The sequence below is a fragment of the Lepeophtheirus salmonis genome, chromosome 6 (assembly GCF_016086655.4).
Source record: "Lepeophtheirus salmonis chromosome 6, UVic_Lsal_1.4, whole genome shotgun sequence".
Lineage (NCBI taxonomy): Eukaryota > Metazoa > Arthropoda > Copepoda > Siphonostomatoida > Caligidae > Lepeophtheirus > Lepeophtheirus salmonis.
Genome location: NC_052136.2, coordinates 58,585,047 through 58,597,913, shown reverse-complemented (window position 1 = coordinate 58,597,913; position 12,867 = coordinate 58,585,047). Strand labels below are relative to the sequence as shown.

Genomic DNA, 12,867 nt, shown 5'->3' with positions numbered 1-12,867 from the left:
ATCCCTGTTAATTGGAAAGAGTGCCTCGAATAAGTATAATAAGAAAATATTATTACCATTATCATTCCAGGTTTACTTAACCCATTGTATTTTTACGGGATCCAGTTTTTCCGGGATTTTACTCCTACGGGTAGTTCCTGGAATTTTTTTTGTTTTCGCGTTAAATCCTGCCATGAATTATTTCAAAATACAAACTTCATTTCATTGGGCAGTTACTGTATTTCATAATTATACAGGATGCATCAGGATAAATTCCATTTTGGAAAAAAGAAGTTATACTGATTATACTGTAACACAATTTCCCCGGAAATTAGAAACTCTAATAGGTATGATAACAATTTCTGATTTGCAACATTATTCTCGTCACACACTTTTCATATTTCAATTATTGTTTCATCTTTTTGTTATTGTTGTTTTGTAAATTACTTTTTGAAATAATATTAATAAGCTTTTTTTTGCTCATATCTAATTTATCCTCATTACTATTCTTCGTTTTAGGAAGAAGAGATCAGAGGCAATAGTAGTACTTTGTTTTTGGCTCAATTACTCCGAGCTGGTTACGTGCAATTTTTTTTACACAGTAACCATATATTATTTGCTATTGTTTAAACCTGTTTAGAGATTATATTTATCAGTAGATTTCCCCCAGAAAAGGCATTTAAATACAACGAGTCAAATTTTACAACTGGAGACTTTGTAGGCAGGAACGGTTGGAACAAACAACATTGAGTTTGAGTTAGACAACAAGAACGTTAGACTAAATAATATTTTTTGTATTATAGGATATTAAGATAATAATGTTTATATGATAGATCACTGATCGGAAAAAATCACTGTCATAACTCTCTTTAGAGACCTGCTCTGGTTAACAGGCATACTTGTTATGAAGCCTAAGTAGTAAAGAAGAATAAATAATACGAGGGAGATTCCAACCCGCTGAAGTGAGCAATAGTAGTCATCCATAGTCACTCAAATCAGCCCCCCCCTCCACAATAACAAAAACGTGATTATGGCATGGAATTAAATTTTGAATTATTGCTAACTATAGCGTGTGGGGACATTATTCAAAAATGCAATTAAACTAGTTTTCTAAATCATAATTATTTATTTTTGTATCAAAATAATAGCACTCATTTAGAGTTTTGTTTTACACACTTGTAAAAATCATATCCTATAGGTGACGTTCCCAATTATTCATACACTGAACTTCAGTATTTTAATGCCTCCGGATTTATTAATTTCTTTTTAAATTAATTTTCATTAATAAGAGTTAGAGAGATAACTTATTATGCAAAAAGATACAAAATTTAATTGGGAACATATCTTATTTTATAGTTCTGGACGATTAGTTGATTAGGTAATTGATCTGATAAATATTGGGTTTCAAAGAATGAATCAAGTTCCAATTATACGATTTGAACAAACTGCACCAAACTAAAATTATTGCATGGCACTAAACTAGATCACATCAATTTTGGGTCTCTAGCATAATTATTTTTGGAGTTATTCGCGTTCAAATAATTTTGTAAATTTCAAATTATGGAAATGAATTAAACAAATAGTTTTTTGTCTTTTAGAAATGGAAGAAATTGGTTACCGGAAAATTAGCCCCTAGAGGGTTTACCATGGGAATTTTTGTCCTGGAACCTTTTGTCCGAGGAATTTTTGCTCTCATATACATATAACAGCAAAAATGTATGTTTGCACTTATTTTTTCGGGCTTAAAATGGGTCTTCCTTGACTTGAAGTATTTATATATTTTTTATTTTAAATATATTAAAATTGAATTAAATACAATCATTTTGCGCTAATGAATGCAATAAGGCATTACAAACAACTGCAATTGGACGGAGTACCATATTAAACCTTAAGTTATATGTGAGAAGGTATATTTGCCATAATATATGTATGGCGATAATATAAAAACAAGTTGGGATACTTTTTCTCAATACAGGGTGTCCACGATAAATTGGAACTACTTTAAACTTCATCCAGATCCATAATGTGGATATTCGGGGTTAAATCATACTAATAGAAAAGGTTGCGTGAACAATACACTATAACTTCCACCACAATTTGTTTTGACAACAAACAATAGTCATCAAGGAACAAGCAAGGAGAGACGTCATCCTCGAATTGGCTCGCGCGGGACACAAGCCCTCTGCTATCTAAAAGCTTCTTAACTACCCCAAGACTACGGTATACCGGGTCTTCAATGCCTGGGAGGTTGAGGGGAAGGTCTGCCACAAGGCCAGGCCCACAACATGAGAAGTGACCGAATCCACACTCCCCGCTTCCTTGAAGGCCTCCGGAAGTCCATCAAGGCTTCGCCGGAGACTTCCTTGTCCAGGTTGGCCAAGAACCGTGGAGTGAGCAAGTAGCTGGTCTCCAAGGCTGTGAATGCCCAAACAACACATCCTCACGGCATCCATGAAGGCTACCAGGCTCACCAACGGTAAGCGTCTCCTCAATGACCTGTAGAGCCATGGAGGAAGAATCATCTTCTTCTCGGACGAGAAGAACTGGACTGTCGACAGAAGCTACAACGTCCAGAATGACAGGTGGCTTGCCAAGGAGAGAGAAGAGGTCCCTGCGGTCTTCACCACAAAGTTCCCGGCCTCTGTGATGACCCTGGGTGTCATCTGTAGCACCGGTGAGGTGATGCCTCCTTTCTTCTTCAATCCCAAGGAAAGGGTTAACGCGATAAGGTACTGCGAAGTCATGGAGGAGTTTGTCATCCCCTGGATGAAGGAGACGGCCGCTGGGAGGGAGTTCATATTCCAACAAGACTCAGCACCCGCACACATTGCCATGAGGACCACTAACCCCTTCAACTCCCACGATATCACTTTTGGGATCGAAACAACTGGCCCTCCAACTCACCCGACCTCAATCCGTGTGATTACTACTTGTAGGGAAAGTTAGAGAGGGAGGTATGCAAGGTCAGCCACAAGAGCTGGCCCTGAAGGGCTCCATTACGAGGGAGTGGAATGCTGTCGATTCCGCGGAAGTCATCAGGGCATGCAAATCCTTTAGGGGCAGAATGGAGAAGATGGTGGCTGCTGAGGGAGGACATATTGAATAAATTTATTGTTTAATATCATGTCTAACAAATACACTCCAAATTCCATTTTTATCAAGCAGGTTGAATTTTAAGATAGTTCCAATTTATTGTGGGCACCCTGTATTGTGACTGTCCGTTGATATGGGTACTATAGTTTATATTAATTTAAAAAAGTGAGTAAGTTCTTAGGAGCCGTGGTTTTTAAGGTTGACTGAATCTGATAAAAATCGGTCATTTGGTAACAAACTTCATGAAGTGAAATTTTTTTTTAAAGAAGAGTGTATAAGTATTCACGTTGCGAGAATATCGAAAATAAGAAAGGGATTAGCTGGTTAAGAACAAACCTCACCATCAGAAATTGATGATATTAAAATTCGATTTAAAGTTCAAATACCGTAAGATCAAATTGACTGAATTTGTATACAATATGTCCATGTAAAAATTGAAACAAATATCAATCATAGTAATAACTTGTCGATCAGTTTCTCAGCGGTTTAATATTGTATTTGACTCTTTAAAAAATCTTCTTAGGGTTTTCATTGAAGTAAAAAACTCATAATGCGTTTTTCTCTGCTTCATCTATGTACGTTCTCCCTTTTTGGATTTTTAATTTTTTTTTGGTGCATTTTCGAATCTACAGCCTCGTAGAAAAAAACTTTGAGAAACGGAGAATCGATCTTGTTTTATGAAAAATATAAACTTATTAGCCAAAAAACAAGCTTTCCCTCCAGAGACCAGGAAACTGGTCTGATCAGAATTAAACATGACACTAAGTACATAACTCAGAATTCGGAACAACTTTTATTTGATGTTTAAAGTCTGTATCTGTCTCTGTTTGTGAAATAAATACCCTGGTTAGGCGTTTTTATTAGCAGAAGGACTTACACGTACTAAAATATTATATTATACCGGGTGCGGTGACAAAATCTTAACACTTTCAATTCCTAACTTTATCAAGATGTATTTCAGCAGCCAGTTGTAACAGGGTATGCTAATCATAAGTAATATGATGTCTTGGCTACCTAATAATCGATGTAACCCTCCTTGAGAGCAATGATAGCTTCCAGGGGGAGGGGGAAGGCACAGAAGGCCATGTATCCATTGCAGATGTATTCCTCAGAGATGGCCTCCCAGTGCTAGATGACTGTGTCCTTAAGGCTTCTGATATTTGAGTGATAGACAGTACATGCCTTGGACTCAACATACATCCAAAAAAGTAAAGTCTAATGGGTTGGCATCTGTTGGCTAGAAAGGCAAGTTGTCCCCCAAACACTTCCGGGCTTTTTTGGACGTGTGTGCAGTCGCACCATCCTGCTGGAAAACCACGTTCATGTTGAAGGTTGGCTTGGAGATCCCCAACTGCTTTACAATCTCTATTGGTTTCTTGCCCGCGTCCAAAACGAAGTGTAAAGATTTTTTCGCCACACCCAGTAGTAGATTATGTCAAACCATTTTTGGCAATATCTATTTCTGACGGTCAACGTACGTTCCTCACTACGCATAATAGCAACTGACTGTATTTCAAGGAAAACTTTAGAATCTTGCCTCTAGAATAAAACCACACCTGTTACTTCTATAGTTTGATTGCCATGCATTACCATAAAAAAACTATACCTATTGTAGCACCCTATCTACTGATAACAAAAAAAGAGTCAATTCTCAATTTATACAGTTGTAATTTAAACATTGCTGCGGTAGACTTTTTAATGTACAAGAATCAGAGTTTTGTAATTTTTCCCAGTCCCATCTACTAACAATGACAGTATTATCAGCATATTTTAAATCTGTTTACTCTTCTGGATATTATTTGTATAATATTTAACATGAAAGATATATAAAGGGTTGGTTAAAAGTTTTAAATCTCATTATTAACGCCATAATTAATTTATCAATATAAATATCTAAATTTAGTTATAATAAAAGTCTATAAGTATATTTTTAACAATAATTTTATTATTAACTTATTCTATATATCCACCATCATTCGAAACTATTAATGATAATCGACGTTGAAATGAATTGCATGCTGTACGGATCATTATTTTGGGGAGTTCGTCCCATGCATCTTCGATAGCATTTAGTAGAGTATCCAAACTTTGATAGGACTGGACTTTCACATTTGACTCTTGATATACCTATACAAAATAATGGCAGGGATTAGCATCTGGACTTGAACGTGGCCACATTGATTTGTACCGAAATGAAATGTGCTGTTCCAACCATTCTCGAGGTCGGCGTCCGGTGTTTATGGGAGCCCCATCTTGGTGGAAAACGAATAAGGGGCTACTTTCAAACCATGGAAGCATCACGGGCTTTAAAATCCTTGAGATGTAATCATGATGGTTCATACGGAGACCTTCGGGCAAAAAAAAAAAAAACTAAGTGGAGTTTCTCTCCAGAACTCGAAACTGCTGCCCAGGCCATAAGAGATCGTCTGTTGGTAAGAACAGGTATGGTTTTATTGTATTCTGGACAAAACATGGGACTTGGACCAACTCCCATTGTTTTTTATATTGAACTTTTGGTTCAAATTCTACTTTTTTCATGGCTGAAAACAATTTTCGTCCTCGGCGTACAAACTTGTTACAATTCTCGACAACGTTCGACTCTCTTCGCTCTGTTACTGGCATTTATGTTTTGACCGTACCATAACTTGTGGGGCATCATTTTCAAATCCTCCCGGACGACGTTGAGATTCCTATTTCATCACCCATTTGGACATCGATCTTTTCGGATTCAAATAAATCTTAAACCGAAGTATCTCGATGTTCTTCTTGCTTCGTGCAGTCCTTGAGGGAGTGGATCTTGGCCAATCATTGACACTTCCGGTATTGTAGAGCTTATTAATTGTGTATTTAATTGAACTGTAGCTTATTTTTCCGGATAAGAGTCGATAAATTTGAATTGACGTTTTTCCGTGGCTAAGAAAAACTTTACTTCATTCCTTAAGTGGTGTATGACGTCTGAGGGAGAGAAAAATTGTTTGGCCCTATTTATACCTTTTGATGAGGATTGAATCTCTTTTCAATGTTAGCCAATCAGATTCTCGATTGTTGGATTTAGCCCCAAAATAATTACGATGTCAAATGAGAAGTTAAAAACTTTTGAACAACCGTGTAGATAACTACTACTGATGTAGTCTTTTGAAATATTTATACAAATTAGATTGAATTATTAAAAAAATGTCAAAATATAAGTCAACACATAGTTATTAGTGCGAGAAATGTTACATAGAGATATAATACATTTGTTAGGTTCGAAAAAAAAGTTGTTGTTTTCAAATGAAGTTCGAACTTAATAGTGCTCGACTCTTAGTGTATATGTTGAGAGCTAGGCTACTAGTGAATTTTTCAATAAAATTCCAGATTTACACGAGTAGAGATTAATATATACTTTTAAAATATATATCATCTCCAGTATTAGAACCAAGGCTGCAGTGTCGGTCCATTAAATGTAAGGGAATTTGGAAGAGGATGAGCAAGTTAATCTTAGTATATATCTTCAATCTTCATTATATTGATGGTTGAATAAGGAACATGGTAATTTAGCAATGGCAATGACAATCACAGAGTCAAACATTTGAAAAATAGCTTTATATTTACCAAAATCAGTATTTTCTTATAGCAAATTAATTATTGCATTTTCAAGAGTGTCAAAAGAAAGTGCAAGTTTGATTATTCACATCAAATAGACAGAAGCAACCAAAAATGTTGAATACAAGGAGGTTTTACTATAGAAATTTACCTATCATATAATTATAGTTTATTGTAAATCGTTTTAGTTTAAAATTTTACATAAATAAGCTATTTTTTATTGGCTATCTTTAAGATAGCGTGTTCGTCCTAGTTTTATAATAATATATTTTATAGTCCGAACCAATTTTCAGACTCCGTCCTCCAACTTCGCAAAAAAAAAACTTTAACTCCGACTCATCAGCCCTGATTTCAACCCTATTGAAATTTCTATTCTAGATCATAGTATGTTTATCGATACAAAATTTGAGTATTTCCGTTGAAGGGTGATCAAAAATAGCGTGTGAGTAAGAAAATAAACATTTTTCAATAACTAGACTTCTTAACAGTGATTCCCAAATTTTTCATCAATACGGAGCCCTATGGTTTCTTTAATATCCTATGTTACTCCCTCTCCCCCCCTCCTGAAATAATTTGTTATAAATGTATAATTTACGTAATCTTGCAGAGCCCCGGTTAGGAACCACTGATATATATAATAGTCCAATAATAATAGAAAATGACGTAATTTGTTTATAACCAGTTAATTCAGGGAACTTTTTCTTTTATGAAGAAGAAAGGCTGAGAGATGGAATGCAGATCACTGTGGGGGATAAAAAAATATTAAATTTAAATTGTAGTTAAAATATAACATTTATTATACTCAAGTACTATAATATAATGTTGACCGAGCATTTCGTATTAAACATTACAAGTTTTGAAAAATTGAAATGTTAGTAATCGCAAAATCCCCTTCCACGAGTTAAATTTATCTTTAAAGAGCCTAAAACTCTTTTTCAAATAATTTTATAAAATAGATGAAATTTGTATGTTGATAAATAAACGTATAAAATTTTATTTGAAACACAATCCTTTAGTATCTGAAGAAACGTATCTTCATTCTCAGAGGATGTTCACAAACTAAATACCACAATCCGATCTGACAAAATAAAAGCCAATTTATAATATAATATTATCCATTCTGAAATGATTTAGATGAGCTAAAATGAGTTGTGTTGTCAATTTTTTTTAATAGAGTAAGAATGATTTTTTACTATATTGTATAAGGGATAAAAATAGCGTTTTAAACTCCATCTCTTATCGTTTATTGTGTTCACATTTTGAAGTAATACAGTTATCTCAGATGAATGATAATAATATAGTCATCATGTGTAAGCACGCGTGTCCCATAATACTACACTTTTCTAAACAAATAAGTTTAATAAATTCAATATATTTGATGAGTTAATTACGTCGTTACCTTTATTGTATCTCGAAACCTTTCCTTTCAAAAAGAAAAAAAGGACAAACCTCAATTAGTAATTTGGCCAATTATTCCCAACTGGTGAACAATTATTTAATAAATGCTGAGGAAATTCTTCCTAGTTTAGCAAGAGTTTATTAGGATTCAACCCATGAACGTTCATAAAAATAAAATCGACAGCTTACATAAAAATACAGGAAAACAAATTATGCAAGAAAAACGGTTTTCGCATGTGCTATTTTTTTAGAAATATTCTTTAATTGGTTTGATGGGGTTGCATTGATTAAGTATATGTAAAAATCATAGTATCACAATTACTCCATCTGACTTAGAATAGTCGTTAAAGTCCATATACACGGAGTATATTCCTTTCTCTAAGAAGTGGACTAAGTTTTTGTTCCTGATTAAAAGGAGACTGTGGTAGAAACATAATGGTCAACTGACGTGATTGAGTTGAATTTTACCGAACTAACTTGCAATTAGTGTCGGTTTGTATTAAAATCAGTTTGTTGGGGATGGGATAAGGATAGAAAAATTGTGAAAATTTAAAAGAACTAGCCTTTAGTCTAAAGGGTTGGGTAGGAAAACGTCGATTCTCGAGCCTCCTGGATCTCATGAGTATTGGATTCGACTCAGAAATTGGGAGTTCGATCGAGTTTTTATTTCGGTGTTAAATTGAGTTCCGTTTTTTTAGAGTTTTCACTTAACATGAAATTTGGTTACTTATTAATTCATTGATTCTTCTTTTAATGAAAAAAACCCGCCTGTAGTAGTTTTTTACTGTCTTTTTGAGTGATACTCAAAGTTTGACTAATCATAACTCGAAATGTTGGAGTTTTGATTAGTCAAGCTAAAGTGTTATCCAATTTTTCAGTTCACGTAATTTTACAAAATTCTTGGCTTTAATTTAAATTATTTTTCTAACAGAACATATAATGAATACGAATTAAAACAAGGAATTAGGAAGAAGATGAGCGAGTAAATCTTAGTGTGCATCTTCAATCTTCATTATGGTTGAAGAAGGAACATGGCAATCTAGCAATGGCAATGGCTATAAATAAATCATAATGTCAAACATTTGAAAAAAATGCTTTATATTTACAAAAATAAGGATTTTTACATGTTAGATTTTCAAGAGTGCCAAAATTTGATTATATATACATCAAATGGATAGAAAACAAAAAAAATGTTGTATACAAGGATGCTTTATAATAGAAATTTACCTATTAGATATTTATAGCAGATCGTTTTAGTTTATAATTTTAACAGAAACAAATTAAATATAAATAAAATCTTTTAAATTGGTTTTCTTTAAGATAGCGTTTTTGTGTTAGTGTTTATTTATTATTCTTGAGACTATCAGAAGAAGGGCAACATTGGAGCTTTGCTTTATATATTTTTTTACAAAAAAATATAACTAATACTATTTATTTCTATTTCAGGGTTTAAAGTTTGGAAATTAATGTGAATAAGGAATACAAAATACTATTTTAATTTAGTATATGAACAGGATTTTAATTTTTCGAAAATTCGTTTGGTTGGATACTACCTGATTCTTTGTAGTTTTTACTGAACATGAATATGCTTATTTTTGTATCAAGTCGAAAAAGTGGAAAAAATATCAAGAGCTTCACCTTTTCAAAAAGGTTAATTGCATTCGCGCTTAATATGGGGAAGATCTTCGAATTAAACTTATAAATTATAATTTATGTGTTTAATCTTTTTATTTATAAATATTTGTAGCTGTTGTAAACACCATTCAAAGCTTTGATCAATGTGTAAATACATTTTATTAGTTTGATTCAGTCAAGTGTCTTTATTTTAATTTAAGGTTCAAACTATAGATGAAAAAAATATAAAAAATGGAAGAGTGCGATAATTTTTGGTATTGCAACCTAAGAAGTGTTTTTTTTTATTTTACAAAAACAGTTATCATTAGTCTTTTATTCTTCAAAAGAGAACGTAAAAGTATAAATTAATCACTTGTGCGGGAATGACAAAAAATTAAAAATTATTATTTGTATAAGTTTAAGTCTTCGTTGGGCTCGTAGTAAAATTGAGGATTGATATCTTATTAGTTTCTGTCCATATTATTGCTAGACATGGGGTTTGGTTTGTGTTTATTTCCTTCATATTATAGCATATCAGAGCTAGTCTAATAAAACACAATGACATTTAAGCTGCTCTCCTTCAACACATTTTTCCGTCTTGGGTTACCACGTAAATTTTTGGGTTTGTTTAACATATCGACAGGTCATATTATTTTCAACAATAGTTTAAAATATTTATGAAGTGTTGTTCAAATTGTGTACATATTGATAAGATTGAAAAGTTAATAGGCCAAGGTGGGATCAAACGAATGATTTTTGTTTTTTTTGTCTTTGTTTTTTAAGACATTTGATGAACTTATCAAATGTTTAAGAACTAAAGATCTTGGCTATCAATTTCACATAAGAAACATTTATAGAACTTATATTCATATAAAACTCTTACTGTTCAATTAAGTACTAAAGTTAATCATTTTTAAACGTACCATTTTGTGTAGAAGTCCATTTAAAAGAAAATGAATGATTTTGTCCTTTGATTTACAAAAAAAATAAAAATAAATGTTGGTGCAAAATTTAAAAAATATCAATTTTTTAATATGAATAAATTAATATAATTACCTCCACGAAAGAAACTAATATTTTTGCTTAGGTTTGTGGGTCTATTTATAAACTGGATTACGGAAAAAGTTACAGATCAATTTTGGTTAATCTTTTGTAGGAAGACTTTGTATTAGGGATGTGCCGATGAATCGGAATGGGGTTTGGAATTGGCAAGAATCAGCCCTTTTCCAAGTATCGAAATCGACTCAATCCTGCCAATTCCACTAATACTTATTTATAAGAATTATATTACTTTTTGAGCTCATTTTATTGAGATAAAATTACGGCTACAAGTCAATAAAATAGCTGGATTATACGACGTCGTTCAGACAATTTAAAAAAAAAAAGAGGAAAAAGTACATAAAAGACGGCGTTATCTCGCTAACACAGAAATACCCTCTGCATTTTATTGTCAGCTGTCGATTGCCTCGTCTCATTTGATACGTTTGATATATTTCATTATTTATTCTTTTTGATAAATACACAAAGTAATTAGTTATGCAATACATTCGCTACGTTTCCAAAGGGACAAGAATACAATTTCTTGTTGACCCCTCGTCGTATTTCTATAAATACATTTTGGTTATCATATATAAATAGAAATGCATAATTTTTAATACAATATTATAATACAGTATCGAATAAAATACTTATGTATACAGTGCGTGGCAGCGAATCCAGCAGTAATTGATTCCTCTGTACAATTTCACGACGATTTTCGAAAATGAAAGAGGAAGATAATGAAAATTTTTACTGGTTTATTAGAATGTCATTAGGTATATCATTTCTAAAAATGGCCTCCCTTGAACGCCAGCATGGCCTCAATCCTAGGGCCGAAGGCCAAGAACGTCTTCCTCACAAAGTCCTTGCTCATGTCCTCCCATTCCTTGTCAACTGCAGCCTTCAGAGGTTCCACGTTAGGTTGAGAGGTTGCACGAACCTTCCTCTCAAACGGCACACCACACTACATAGTCCAAGGGGTCAGGTTCGGGCTTGACGGTGGTTTAAAGCTCTTTTGACCAGAATCCCTTCTATAATCTTGCTTGCATGATTATAATTTGGAGGGGGTGATTTTTTTTTTTTTTAAATCATACACTTTAATTTTTTGAAAAAGAACCAAATTTTAAATTTTTTGAAAAAAATTTCAAATATTCAATTAGGAGGAAAGGTTGTGTGATACAATAAAGTGAGAATAATAATTATACAAATTTGAAGGTTTGTACAGGAAATCTTCTTTCAAGTATCAATTTAGAAATAACCACACTTTTAGATAAGGCATCAGTGAGTGTAAAAGTGCTTAGAATTAAATCCGCCAAAAAATTGATATAATACTCCAAAAGATATAATAAATTTATGAGCGTAGAAAGTATAACAAGGAGCGTTCTTTGCAACTTCTTTACATTAAGCAATGACAAGGCTAGTGTTCGGTGTAATTTATGGTAAGAGAAAATTTTAAGACGTGCTAGAGACTCCAAAAGGTATACAACTTCGGATATGAAATAATTTTTTTTTGAAAAATAAATACAAGGATGAATTGTTTGAAAAAGAAGATTAACTTCATAAAGAGTCCGAGAAAACATCAAAGGTAATATTTAAAAGTTTTGTTTTGCATCTTCATAAAAAGTGAGATCCTCCTTAGAATTATTCGCAGCTTCAAAAAGAACAAGCTATATTTCTGCTAACTCCTCAAGGCAATATACAATCCAGGAAACGTTGGAACACAAAAATAAATGGGGTATTAATAACCCTAAAGTAATTTTGATACATAATATGATCGGTGAAATGATTTCTTTAGATGTACAACCTTATTCCATTGGAATAGACATTGGATTAAAAAAACTAATGACTCATTTGCAGCCACAATATGAGTTGCTCAGTATACAATTCTTTTCCACAAATATAATTCTCATTTACATGAAACCATTCGAGAACGTGTAAATAATATGCTGGAGAAATAGAAAAATATTACATTAACTACTGCCCTCTCGACAAAAAATTTCATTGTATCGTTCATCTCATTGTTTCTCCTTGGATTTTGAAGATATGATATTTGTTTTGAGACTTAAATCTTTTCCAGAACCGCACACACCCGACGAAAATATAAACAAGGTTATTCACGACTTGATAAAACAGTTTAAAATAAAACACTACAAAGTATAT

At 32.9% G+C, this 12,867-nt stretch overlaps 1 protein-coding gene across 3 annotated transcripts in view; it reads left to right on the top strand.

Annotated features, from left to right (window-relative positions):
• Positions 1-9,864, top strand: part of LOC121120322 (uncharacterized) — a 67,869-nt gene extending 58,005 nt beyond the window's left edge. For 2 of the 3 annotated variants that reach the window (XR_005865011.2, XM_040715173.2), the window contains one exon: positions 9,502-9,864. The gene's annotated coding sequence lies outside the window, so the exon portion shown is untranslated. The remainder of the gene's footprint in view (positions 1-9,501) is intronic. The other variant, XR_005865010.2, reaches the window with a different exon arrangement.
• Positions 9,865-12,867: the final 3,003 nt, after the last annotated feature.